The following is a 12,734-nucleotide window of genomic DNA, read 5'->3' on the forward strand; positions in this document are numbered from 1 at the left end:
TTCCTGGCGTTTTTGTCAGTCGTCTACACTTGTTCTACCAGTGCTTTATTAGTAAGGCTTAAGCCAGACACCTCTTAAACTCTCCATTTCTGCCTAATTACGACATTAAGTGATTTATTGATAGTGTCAAGGCATTTGACGTACTGCTGCACTGGAATAGTTGCTGTGTATGTTGCAGTTGTTTATACATGCGTATTATTTTTTTTCAGCAGAACGTCTACTGTAGTGTAATGTTGTTAACAGGTCTATTTTGCTAATCTTGTTAAATACATAATGAGGAAAAAAAAGGAATAAATCATTCACATTTAAACAGGATTAGTGGTGGTCCAGTCAGTTCCTATTGCACACTACCATCTTGGCCTAAGGGTGCTTGGAAGTGCTTTTTGCTATGTCTATAATGTTTATTCTCTCTGTTCACTGTAGTCAAAGACTGAGAAGCTTTTAAAAAAAGCAAACATGTAGATGCACACAAGCGAGTGTGTGTGATTGTAGCAGCTGTGTTGCTGTCACAACTTTGCTCAGTGTATATTGCCTGTTAACAAAGCCTTTTTGTTTTTATGAACTGTTTTGTTGATGAATGTACCCTATGGTTATTGGTGCTACATCCAGGATGGTTTTCTGCCTTTACGTCTGATGTTGCTAAAACAGGTTCTGTCTCTCATGTCCCAAAAATGAATTAAGTGGTTAAGGTGATCACATTTATTTATACCAGATTATGCAATATTAAGCAATTTTGTGTAACGTTATGCTTTACTTTTGGATGAATGGATTATGTGTTTATGTTATCAGAGGATGAAGTTGATATTAGTGGACAACAGGCACATTTATAGCAGTTGGTCTATTACTCAGGTGGAGCTGTTATATAGTTCCGAAAAGAAACCACATGCACATAAGGGATGGAGATCACATATTGATAATTTAAAATTGCTATATGTGAGTGCGTGAGTGAGTGTGGGTGTGTCTGTGTGAGTAAGCTTGCTGTGAACCTTGCCCAGGGATGGTTTATGCCTTACAGCCAATGCTGCCAAGATAAACGTCTATTGACTTGTGACCCTATATTATACAGAGTGTATTTGAAAATAAATGTGCAAATGTTAAACAAATGAAAAGGGTTTTTGTGTGGTGGAAAATTCTGTTTTGTAGCTGTTGCTGTATAATTAAGTTAGGAAAATTAATATCTGATTCAAAATCAGTTATTTTATTTTCAGAATATTAACTATAGAAGAGATAAGTGGATGGATTTGATGTATTATCTGGATGCAAACATGGCCTTAGAATTGTATTATTCAGTATTATTCCTTTCATGTAAAGCTGTTTTCACCTAATTTGACTTCCTCTTCAAATTGTTCATGAAAGCTTGACATCATAGGTCCTGCTTGGCTATGCGCAGTATTCATAATAAAATAATCAGATTATGAGCAGCAGGTGGAAGCTGTGTTTTGTATGTAAGAGTTTTAGATCAATAATATGGTTAAAAGAGGATTGCATTTAAGGATCTTGCTGGCTTTTAGTTACTTTTGGAAGTGGTTAAAAGATCAGTCTGCCTTTTCTACTTATTTGAAAGTACTTTCCGAAGCAGTTGACATTGCACTGCATAATGAAACAATAGTTGCATATGTATAATATCAGAAAAAAATGAGTGATCATTATTGCAGTGCATCCTTTATTTCGGACCTTGACACTTTTGATCCGTTGTTGTATTGACTTTCAAGTACAGATTATACTCTTATGTGCATTTTCTGTGCTATTAACTCCTTTAGATTTTTTTTTTATTTTAAACACTTTTTGTGATCATAACTGTTACAGGCAAAATGTTGTTAATACATAATTGATGCTCAACAAAGTGCAGTAGACCCCCGTGAAGTTGTGGTTCAGGGTTCGCGGACTCAGTTGTTCATGGATTTTTCCTTAGAACCTATTAATTGTTATCAGAAAGCACAAATATCCTCCACAATTTTTTATGTTTTTTTTTTGTGACAATACTGTGTCTTAGAGAGAACAGGAAGTAACTGCTGAGGGAAACGCGGTTTGGGATGGTGAAAGTAGCCAATCCGAGAGTGTTATTCTTTTCTCCTTGCTGCTGATTGATTTCTGCCCTGTGACGTGACTCCAGCTGAGAGTCCTCATGTTTTCCATTTTGTCATTGTATTTATTTTGTTATTCTTAAACGCACAAGATGTCACTGAATCGTGCTGCACATTCTAAGGCTTCTGGCACTGTGCCTAAGCTCCAGAAGAAGTTTAAAACACTCCATGAAAAGGTTGAACTACTGGATTTGCTCTGGGAACTAAAAAGTTATGCTGCAGTAGTGTGCCACTATGGCATTAATAAAATTAAGAAGTTCTTTCGTTCGCTAACTAAGCGGAGTTAAGGTTAAGCCCAGAGGCAGACGCGTGAGTGAGGAGGGCCCTGCCCCCGTCCACGCAGCCCAATGAGTCTCTCTTGGCTTCACACTAATGAATCGGTACTGCAAGCAAACTATGATACTTTGTGCGATGAGAAAGTCGCAACATCAATAGAATGTTCATGCAAATTCTAGAAAAAAATCCCGATGTAAATCCATTAAGTAGTTCTCTCGTGAAAAGCGGACAGACATAAAAACGGGTCTAAAAAAATATGTGAAATTTTGCTCTTGGACCATGAAATTTTTAAAAATCGTTTCTTAGTCAGCACCTATGGGCCAAGGGTAACCTACATTCCAGATTACAAGTCCCAAGTCCTCATGGTTCAGGAGATTTTGTGATGAGTGCGTCAGTGGTATTTGGCTTTTATTCATTTAGATATCTATCTATCGATCGATCGATCGATCGGAATGTCAAGAATTGGTTAGAAAAAACCTACATCCAGTGCGTCTTTCCATGTGTTGCATAGCTATTATGTATATGATTGTCCACTTCAGTTGTTGTGTTTGTTTGGGGGAAACTACAATTGAGTTCATAGTCAGAGTAATCTAGGATTATTAAGTTGATTACATGGTTTGTTTAATGAGTAAATAACTGATTAATATTGGTTCAAGTTTTGCTGTTAGTGGTCTTGGGATTGCCTATGGATCTGTGCAAACTTGTAGAGGAAGAAGTGGCCTTGGAAAATGACTAAATTAATCTGTTTGACTAAAACTTAATATTTATAGTTTATTTCCTCCCAACTGTCTTGGATAAACACGATTGCAAAAACTAAGTTTTCTAAGTAAAACAGGCTTACTTTGTGTGGTAGAATTCTTCGCACATCAGAATATATACTTGAACTGTAAGAAGAATTAAACAAACTAAAGAGTTTAAATTATTTTCTGTTTCCTGTATTTTTATATTTCTGATGTACTGTTCTGATGATGTTCTGATGACTGCTGTATGTAATAAAACTGAAATACTTTAATTCAACCAAATATTATTTAGGAAAAAAATATATATATACTGTACAGTGGGCGGCACGGTGGCGCAGTGGTAGCGCTGCTGCCTCGCAGTTAGGAGACCTGGGTTCACTTCCCGGGTCCTCCCTGCGTGGAGTTTGCATGTTCTCCCCGTGTCTGCGTGGGTTTCCTCTGGGCGCTCCGGTTTCCTCCCACAGTCCAAAGACATGCAAGTTAGGTGGATTGGCGATTCTAAATTGGCCCTAGTGTGTGCTTGTTGTGTGGGTGTGTTTGTGTGTGTCCACTATATATATATATATATATATATATATATATATATATATATATATATATATATATATATATATATATCTCTATCTCATCCGGAAAGTATTCACAGCGCATCACTTTTTCCACATTTTGTTATGTTACAGCCTTATTCCAAAATTAATTAAATTCATTTTTTCCCTCAGAATTCTACACACAACACCATATAATGACAACGTGAAAAAAGTTTTCTTGATGTTTTTGCAAATTTATTAAAAATAAAAAAAAAAAAACTGAGAAAGCACATGTACATAAGTATTCACAGCCTTTGCCATGAAGCTCAAAATTGAGCTCAGGTGCATCCTATTTCCCCTGATCATCCTTTAGATGTTTCTGCAGCTTAATTGGAGACCACCTTTGGTAAATTCAAGTGATTGGACCGGAAAGGCACACACCTGTCTATAAAAGGTCCCACAGTTGACAGTTCATGTCAGAGCACAAACCAAGCATGAAATCAAAGGAATTGTATGTAGACCTCTGAGACAGGATTGTCTCGAGGCACAAATCTGGGGAAGGTTACAGAAAAAGTTCTGCTGCTTTGTCCCAATGAGCACAGTGGCCTCCATCATCCGTAAGTGGAAGAAGTTCAAAACCACCAGGACTCTTCCTAGAGCTGGCTGGCCATCTAAACTGAGCGATCGGGGGAGAAGGGCCTTAGTCAGGGAGGTGACCAAGAACCCGATGGTCACTCTGTTAGAGCTCCAGAGGTCCTCTGTGGAGAGAGGAGAACCTTCCAGAAGGACAACCATCTCTGCAACAATCCACCAATCATGCCTGTATGGTAGAGTGGCCAGACAGAAGCCACTCCTTAGTAAAAGGCACATGGCAGCCCGCCTGGAGTTTGCCAAAAGGCACCTGAAGGACTCTCAGACCATGAGAAACTAAATTCTCTGGTCTGATGAGACAAAGATTGAACTCTTTGGTGTGAATGCCAGGCGTCACTTTGGAGGACACCAGGCACCGCTTATCACTAGGCCAATACCATCCCTACAGTGAAGCATGGTGGTGGTAGCATCATGCTGTGGGGATGTTTTTCAGCAGCAGGAACTGGGAGACTAGTCAGGATAAAGGGAAAGATGACAGCAGCAATGTACAGAGACATCCTGGATGAAAACCTACTCCAGAGCGCTCTTGACCTCAGACTGGGGCAACGGTTCATCTTTCAGCAGGGCAACGACCCTAAGCACGCAGCCAAGACATCAAAAGAGTGTCTTCAGGACACTCTGCCCTTGAGTGGCCCAGACAGACCCCAGACTTGAATCTGATTGAAAATCTCTGGAGAGATCTTAAAATGGTTGTGCACCGACGCTTCCCATCCAACCTGATGGAGCTTGAGAGGTGCTGCAAAGAGGAATGGGCAAAACTGGCCAAGGATAGGTGTGCCAAGCTCGTGGCATCATATTCAAAAAGATTTGAGGCTGTAATTGCTGCCAAAGGTGCATCGACAAAGTATTGAGCAAAGGTTGTGAATACTTATGTACATGTGATTTCTCTTTTTTTTTTATTTTTAATAAATTTGCAAAAACCTCAAGTAAACTTTTTTCACGTTGTCATTATGGGGTGTTGTGTGTAGAATTATGAGGAAAAAAATTAAACCATTTTGGAATAAGGCTGTAAAATAACAAAATGTGGAAAAAGTGATGCGCTGTGAATATTTTCCAGATGCACTGTATAACACCTAGATTATTATAACTAGTAACATGGAAGGTTTTAATTAAAAGCCATTCCCACCATTAAAAGTTCTTAAAATATCTTCTATGAAAGTTGTTTTTGTTGTTGTTAAATTAACTTTGTTTTTATATCTTTTTCTCTTGGCTGAATAAAAAAAAAGTGTTTCTTTATTGGTTGTTGGATGGTGATAGTTCATGGAGAAGTATGTTTGTTCTTACAAAATTGATTACATTGATGCCGTGTTTTTCCATGGGTAACTAAGTTATCCGTTTTTTTGTTTGGTTCTTTTCCTCTAGTCATCCATTCATGTTTTGATCCTGTTTTCTTCATTACACGGTCTTGTGGATGCAGAATGTATTCCTACAGTATTAGTATAAATCAGGAATTGTTTTTGAACTGATCGCTAGTTTATTAAAAGCAGAGGTACTCGCATGCAATCGTACATGCAATTTTACAATTATCTTAGAGTTGCCACTTAGTTTAAATTGCATATCATTGGAATATAGGAGAAAGATGGTACATTAAGACCTGACAGTGTAGTCTCCACACATTGATTTAACCATTTCTTGGAAAAAAAATGTTTGATGTAGCTAGGGTTAAACTACCTGTAAGAAGATTCTGGTAAAGCAAGGTGAACCCAATATGGTGTTATCTACAGTCTTCTAACTAGTTTTCAAATTATACTGAAATTTGTAAATCGTTGACAGCAGTCCGTAATATACGAGTTTTACTTCCAACATCATTTGGACTGCAATGAGTCATACACACTTTCGATCTATTCAGGGACAACCCCCCTCCATGACATTCACAGTTTTCTACAGTGAGGGCTACAATATAAAGTAGGCAAATATTCCAGCAAACCATGCTCAAAGTTAAATTAAGGTAACTGTGCACCGATTTTACCTGATGTACATTGAATAAGGGCATACTTTGTTAAATTATATCTTTCATATCCATAGTGTGTGATCTAGAAATATTTGTTAATTTTGCTTAAATGAGTACATTAGTATTTTGGAAATTGGTAGGAAAACATTAATTTTTCACTGGTCCACTTTTTATTGGCAACAGTTATTACAATTTTTCCAACTGCCCAACATCATCTCAGTGTTTTCCGGTAATTAGCCTAATGTTATTTGGAAAAATACATATCTCAGGTTTTTATGAGATATGTATATTTTATGTTAAGTGGATGTTGGTGACGTTTAATACACTGCTCAAAGCTAGTGCTTTAGCAAGGATTACTGGAAGAAGAAAACAGAGACAACCACATGTGCTCTGGTGGTTTTAGCTGTAATGTGTATTAAATAGCGGTAAAAGTTAGAATAATGCCATTGTTCCTCTTGCATGTCTTAAATATGTGTAAAGGTGGTTTTTCTATATTTGCTAGCCTTTTCCATTGGATGCCAGCAGGACATAGTTTTTGTGTCCTTTCTTTAATATTCCACATGTGCCACAGTTGTTTACTATGTTGCATTTTATGATTTTGCACTTTATTTGCAGGTTACAATATTGCCAGTGTCAAACTGTGTTCATTTATCATGGCTATGAATAAACTCCTCAAAGGTTTAATTTTCATGTTTAGCTTTTTATTTATCTTGACATCTAAAATCTAAATTGTAACAGCATATACCGGTTTATTAAATCCTTTGTATAAAATAGTTTGTGGATTTGCTGGATTTTTTTTTCTTGTTTTGTTCCTTAAATTTGTGCTGTAGCCTTATAACACTTTCCATGTGTTTATATGTCAGCTGTATAAAAGGTCAAAGGTAACAATGAATCTGGAAAAAATATTAAGATTTAGAATAATCAGATTTAAAAATATAAAATTATACTCAAGATGTCTAAAATGCAGTGTTGTATAGTAGGCTCAGCAGACTCCTATTAAAAATGTTTGGGTTTGGCTGTATAATTATGCAAAGTACCATTGAGGGGATTATGGTTAAATGGGAAAGCATGCCGCCCAGGAGTAATTCAAGTGGTTCTGCAGAGCAACTGCTAATTATTTGTGTTTAATATAGACTAGAGGTATGAGTAGGGAGGAGCTGGTTGTCATTAGTAACACTTTTTTAATTCATTCTGTCGCATTCTAGCTTGTGTGGGTCTTCGCACCAACTTGTCTGTTGAGTTTTTCATATAAAGGTTGATAGCGGTACATTATCTAATACAGCTGAGAACCTCTACATTTGGAAAACCATAGGTAACTGAATATTTTATTCTGGACACTTAACCCTTTGTTTTGTTACACTTTAACTCTTTACTCTTTTGATACTAGCTCCCAAAAAGAACAAAAGGCTCCCAAAACGAACAAAAGGCCTTTGCTTCACATACTGAATGTGGGAGATGCATGTTTTTTTTTTATCACTTTTGTACTATCACTTGCCCCTTTTTTTGTCTTAGAGAAATTAGCCATGAGTAAAGTTTAATTATGATAGTTTAACTTAAGTAATTTTTAATCCTCTCTCTGCTAAAACTGGCTATCTGCATAAGCTTATTTAGTCATTAGGAAAATCTAAGCAATAATTTAATTCATAAAAGACAAAGTTGTAGATAAGGACATGTGCTTTATTAGCCAAAAACCTGTAAGTATTTACCTATCCCTTAGTATATGTTACAGATTGATTTTTTTATGTGGAGTTGTGGCAAAATGTACTAAGAAATTGGAATAAGTGCTCATTGTTTAGTGACATGGATTTTTTGGTTGACTGAAAACCTTTTCACTTCACTGGCTCCCTGTCCCACTCAGAATTGAGTTCAAGGTTGTTCTCCTCACCCATCAGTGCATCTGTGGACATGCCCCCCTTTACTTACAGGAACTCCTTACCCCACATACCTCCTCACGCACTCTCCGCTCTGTACACACTAACACTCTCCAAGTCCCTAGAACCAAGCTTCGCACTATGGGTGATAGGGCTTTTTCATCTGTGGCCGAGACTGTGGAACGCCCTCCCTGACTACCTGAGAGCCCCACAGTCAACTGATGTTTTTAAACGGAATCTAAAAACTCATCTTTTTAGAAAGATATTTTGTTGAAGTATAAATAGATGTTCTTGTTTCATTATTTTTGGTTTTACTCTGTAGCACTTTGAGATTTCTAAAATATGAAGTGCAATATAAATTAAATTTATTATTATTATTATTATTACTTTTAAGAGTTCTTAAAAGACACTTTAAAAGCAATGTATTGCACACAGAGCTATTGTGGAACAGTATTTAGTGCTGTCTCATTCCTTCAGTTAAAAGGATATGGGTCCAGTTCTCAACACAGTGCGTTTGTGTGAAATTTGCATGCTCTCTGAATGTTTGTTTTTTCTCTATGTTCTTGTGTTATTTTTGTATGACCAAAAAAAAAAAGATTAAGCTGACATGGCATGTGAGAATGTAGCAGAATGTGTGAGTGTACTCTTTGACATTCATAGATGCTGGAATAGACTCTAGCTCATTAGGAACAACTAGTGTGAAAACCTGGATTCAAGAATTGGTTAGATGTGACTTTAGCAAATACATCTTGCAATTTCCTTAAGTAAACAGAATTTTGAAATACTTACTAACCTTTGTTTGCTATGACCATAAAATTGCCCTGTGCAAGTTTCATTAATTGGTGGCAAATTTGATCATTCAGCAAAAAATAAAATATTCAGATAATTAAAAGGAAATGGACAGAGAAGAGACCATAATTGTACATGTTGTACAAAGTACCAAGCACTGACCAAAGAAATGCGTACAATTGTTCAATGCAAGATTTTAACTAATTATTAATGCATAGCAAAAAAAAAAAAGAGTAAACAGTAGAGTGTTTTGATAATATCTATCATGAGTGGTCACATTTGCTTAAGAAAATTCTAGTAGCACTTCCTAGATACCTGCTTTTGCAGTCATCCAGGTACTGTGAAGTGGTTATTTCCTTAAAAGGTTTTTGTCACTGGTTTTTATATTTTACAATTGCATTGCTAAGGATAATTAATTTCAAAATCTGATTTTGTATTTGTATTGCTTTTTTTTAGCTGTATATGTGCAGAAATTGATCTTTTTTATTGTACCTTAATTGAAGTACTGCTGAAACAGCATGGGTAGGTTCCTTTTCCACTTGTTCAACAGATTTGTTCACACACTCTTGTCATAGTTTATTTTTTTCCTTTTTCACAATAGATGCTTTTAATCATACTTTCTTTAACAGAATGCTTTTGCTGGCTCAGGATGGCAGTTGATAACCTCATTAATTCTATTATCTGTTCTCTAGATGATTATTATCATGATATTTTTTTTTCTTTATTTTCTTATATTCTGTGTGGAGATCAAGTGTAAACATCTTTCATGTCGTTCCAAAGTTTAGAATTGAATTAAAAATTTATTCCATTATAGATCCATACTCTGAAGGGAGTTTATTATTTCAGACATGGTATGGAATACATATTTGCTGTGTGTCTTGCAACCTTCCTTTAATGGGAAATACATGGATGGATGACTTTGTAAGGATTCAGATTTTTCTGTGCTCTCAGAACTGAGTCTAGAGTTGTATACAGCATAGTTAAGCGGATTATTGCCACATCATCAGAAACAAACAGATCTTCTTTGAAACATATGGTAGGCAGACAGCTTTTGTTAACTGTAGGAATTTGAAGGTTGGGTGTTGTTTGTTAGGGTGTTTATTTGGTGCTTACAAAGGTTGGGGCCTTTTGATGATTCCTGGTAAACTATGATATATTTGTTGTAAAGGATGTACTTTCTATTATTACAGTTGTGCCATTTTCTGATAATTGGATATATTTTTCCTGTTAGATGGTAATGTAATATAAAATGATTATATGTCCTTTCCATAGCTGCTATTTATACTGAGTTCTTTCAGATAAAATATTTTGCCCTTAGTCAACATTGGGGTTCTCAGCCTTTTTTCTTGGTATAGCACCTTCTGAAATCAAACTGTTTTTAAAAATCAATATTTGTTATATTTTAAATTGAAATTGACATTTTATTCCTCAACCCTGAAATAGATTGTTTGGTGATTTTAACAAGTTGCAAAAGATATTTTTGTGTCTTTTGGTGGTTCTCCTATATGGCTAAAGTGTTTTGTGATTATTATTATTTTTAACCTAACAGCGTCGCTCAACCACAGCCTCACATGGCCCTGTTTCTGGGGAGGAGGCACCAGTGTTGTATATGAGGTGTAGGATCATTGACACTGTTTTTGGCCCCTTCTGATATTTTATTTCTTTTGAAAGAATGAACAGAAGCTAACAATAAATTTTAAAGGATAAAACTAGAAGCAAGCCTTGTACTTTGTGAGTACTAAAAAAATTAACATACAGTATACACAGTAGGCTGCAACACCAAACTGACAACACAGCTTAATGCAACATGTTTGACACAATTGCTGTAACAATTAATCTATGAAGCGTGCCTTTGGTAGAAGAACCGATAAAAGGAAGGGGAGGATGAAGGTAACCGAGCATTGGTGACTGTGCCCTTAATGGTAACTTTCTGCCTAGATAATTATTAATGGACATTAAAATGAAAGGATAGCTATGGTTATTTTGTTAATAATTGTTAAAATTATTCTTTATTCTCCTTTTTATAGTCCTCTGCATTAGATTTGACAATTTCTAAGAATGATGGAAAACAAAACAAATTTACCCAAGTCAAAAATGCTGAACATATTTGACATTTGTAAATTTTGGGCACATTCTAGAAATTGAACTAAAATCTATAGTAAAATATTTGGACTATAACGTAATTACACTCAAATGTAGTCATTCTGGTCATTATAGTAGCCAGTGGAAATAATATTAATGAGGTTGGGAGTATGCGTTCCTGGTAAACCTAAAATGTTGATATTAAACTGTTTATTTTTAATGCTTCAAAAGGTAACTTTTTTTTTTGAGAACCTAAAAAGAAAAATTGATAATGCCCTTCATAATGCTATGTAAAACAAATATTCCCTTGAATTTTCTGTTGCTTATTTTTAAGTTGTTTTTGGATTTATAACAAAACTCTTTAATATACTTCTTTTCGAATATGTCCAAACTTGAGATTAGTCTATGGTAAGGTCTTTTTCAAAGTAAAGAAGGAGGTGGAGTAGGTCAGAATGCCTTTCATTACGATAGGTCTTGCATAGTTTTGATTTCACCAGTTTTAGCATTAAAATGAGTGCTCAGCTGAGGATGGTTTGACAGGTGATGTGGCATCAATTTTGAGAAAATATCTCAAAACGGGTAAAACTATTTCAGCCTAAGTCAGGTCGAGAAAAAGGACATTAAATGATTTTAAGATTTTCTGAAAGAGGCTGGAGTAGTTTCAGTAGAACAAGCAACGTGAACCCACCTTGCGTAGATTTGTACCTGGTGCGCAATGTGATCTGCAATTGCTGCATTGTTTTTTATTGAATTTATTGAATCTGGGATCCAAGCCACTGATAGGTGCAAATCAGCACCCTACTTGACTGAGAAATCGGTGGGTTTAATTTAGTTGCTTAGATGCCTACTTTTTATTTTTGTGTTGCACTTTTCATCATCGTGAAGACAACATTCTCAACTCACTGCAGGGGACATCAAAGTCAGTCCTCGGAATCTCTGCTGGCTGATTGAGCAGGCCAAAGATTGTGGCGAATGTTGTTCACTTCAATTAATGAAATCTGTTCTTGCTATCAAAGTAGAAAACAGAAGCTACAGGTCATAAACTTCCTGACATTTAATACACAATTTGTTGTTCTCTTGGTGCTTGTTCTACTTTTGGCGTTTTTTCACTACTTTTACAAGAAGTATGAGACTGTCAGAAAACAACTGCTTCTGTTTCTCTAAATACATGTCCTAAAATATTTCATAATATTATGATGTGTATTTGCCAAAAATAAGTTATTAAATTTTAACTTTTGCATTAGAAACATCTGAATAATTAATACAAATGATGTTTTAATGATGTCGTACCTGTATAGTCCAATCAAATTCAGACCAATTTGTCAGAAACCATTCCAATCTAGCACATTGCCTGGCCCCTATCCTTTCTTTTCTGTAGATGATGGAAGTAGTTAAGTTGCAACAATGCAAAATTAAAAAATAAAATAAAATCATGACCTGTGTAAGGATTTGCATTTTTTATTTATTTTTTTCATATGACATTTTATATTCATATGACACCCATTTCGCAAACCATATATTTTTTTCTTTTCGTATTACAGAAGGAAGGTGATGCAAAAAAACATACTTTTTCTCCTCTTATGGATTTAACCACAGAGTAATTGGATTACATTTCTCATAAAGAATGCTCAAATTCATACTCTTTCCTTCAGGTGCCTGTGGAACTAAAGCTCAATATAACTGTGCACATCTCTTGTTAAATACTTTGTAATAAATAATTTGTCTCATGAAGACTGTTTTTAGATTGAGGTTTGTCAAGATAC

The 12,734-nt window shown here is 35.6% G+C and overlaps 1 protein-coding gene across 10 annotated transcripts in view; it reads left to right on the forward strand.

Moving 5' to 3' along the window:
• The window catches only part of mark2b (MAP/microtubule affinity-regulating kinase 2b), a 290,583-nt gene that overhangs the window by 1,428 nt on the left and 276,421 nt on the right, over window positions 1-12,734 (forward strand). The gene's annotated exons all lie outside the window — the stretch shown is intronic.

The sequence above is a fragment of the Polypterus senegalus genome, chromosome 11, assembly GCF_016835505.1.
Source record: "Polypterus senegalus isolate Bchr_013 chromosome 11, ASM1683550v1, whole genome shotgun sequence".
NCBI lineage: Eukaryota > Metazoa > Chordata > Cladistia > Polypteriformes > Polypteridae > Polypterus > Polypterus senegalus.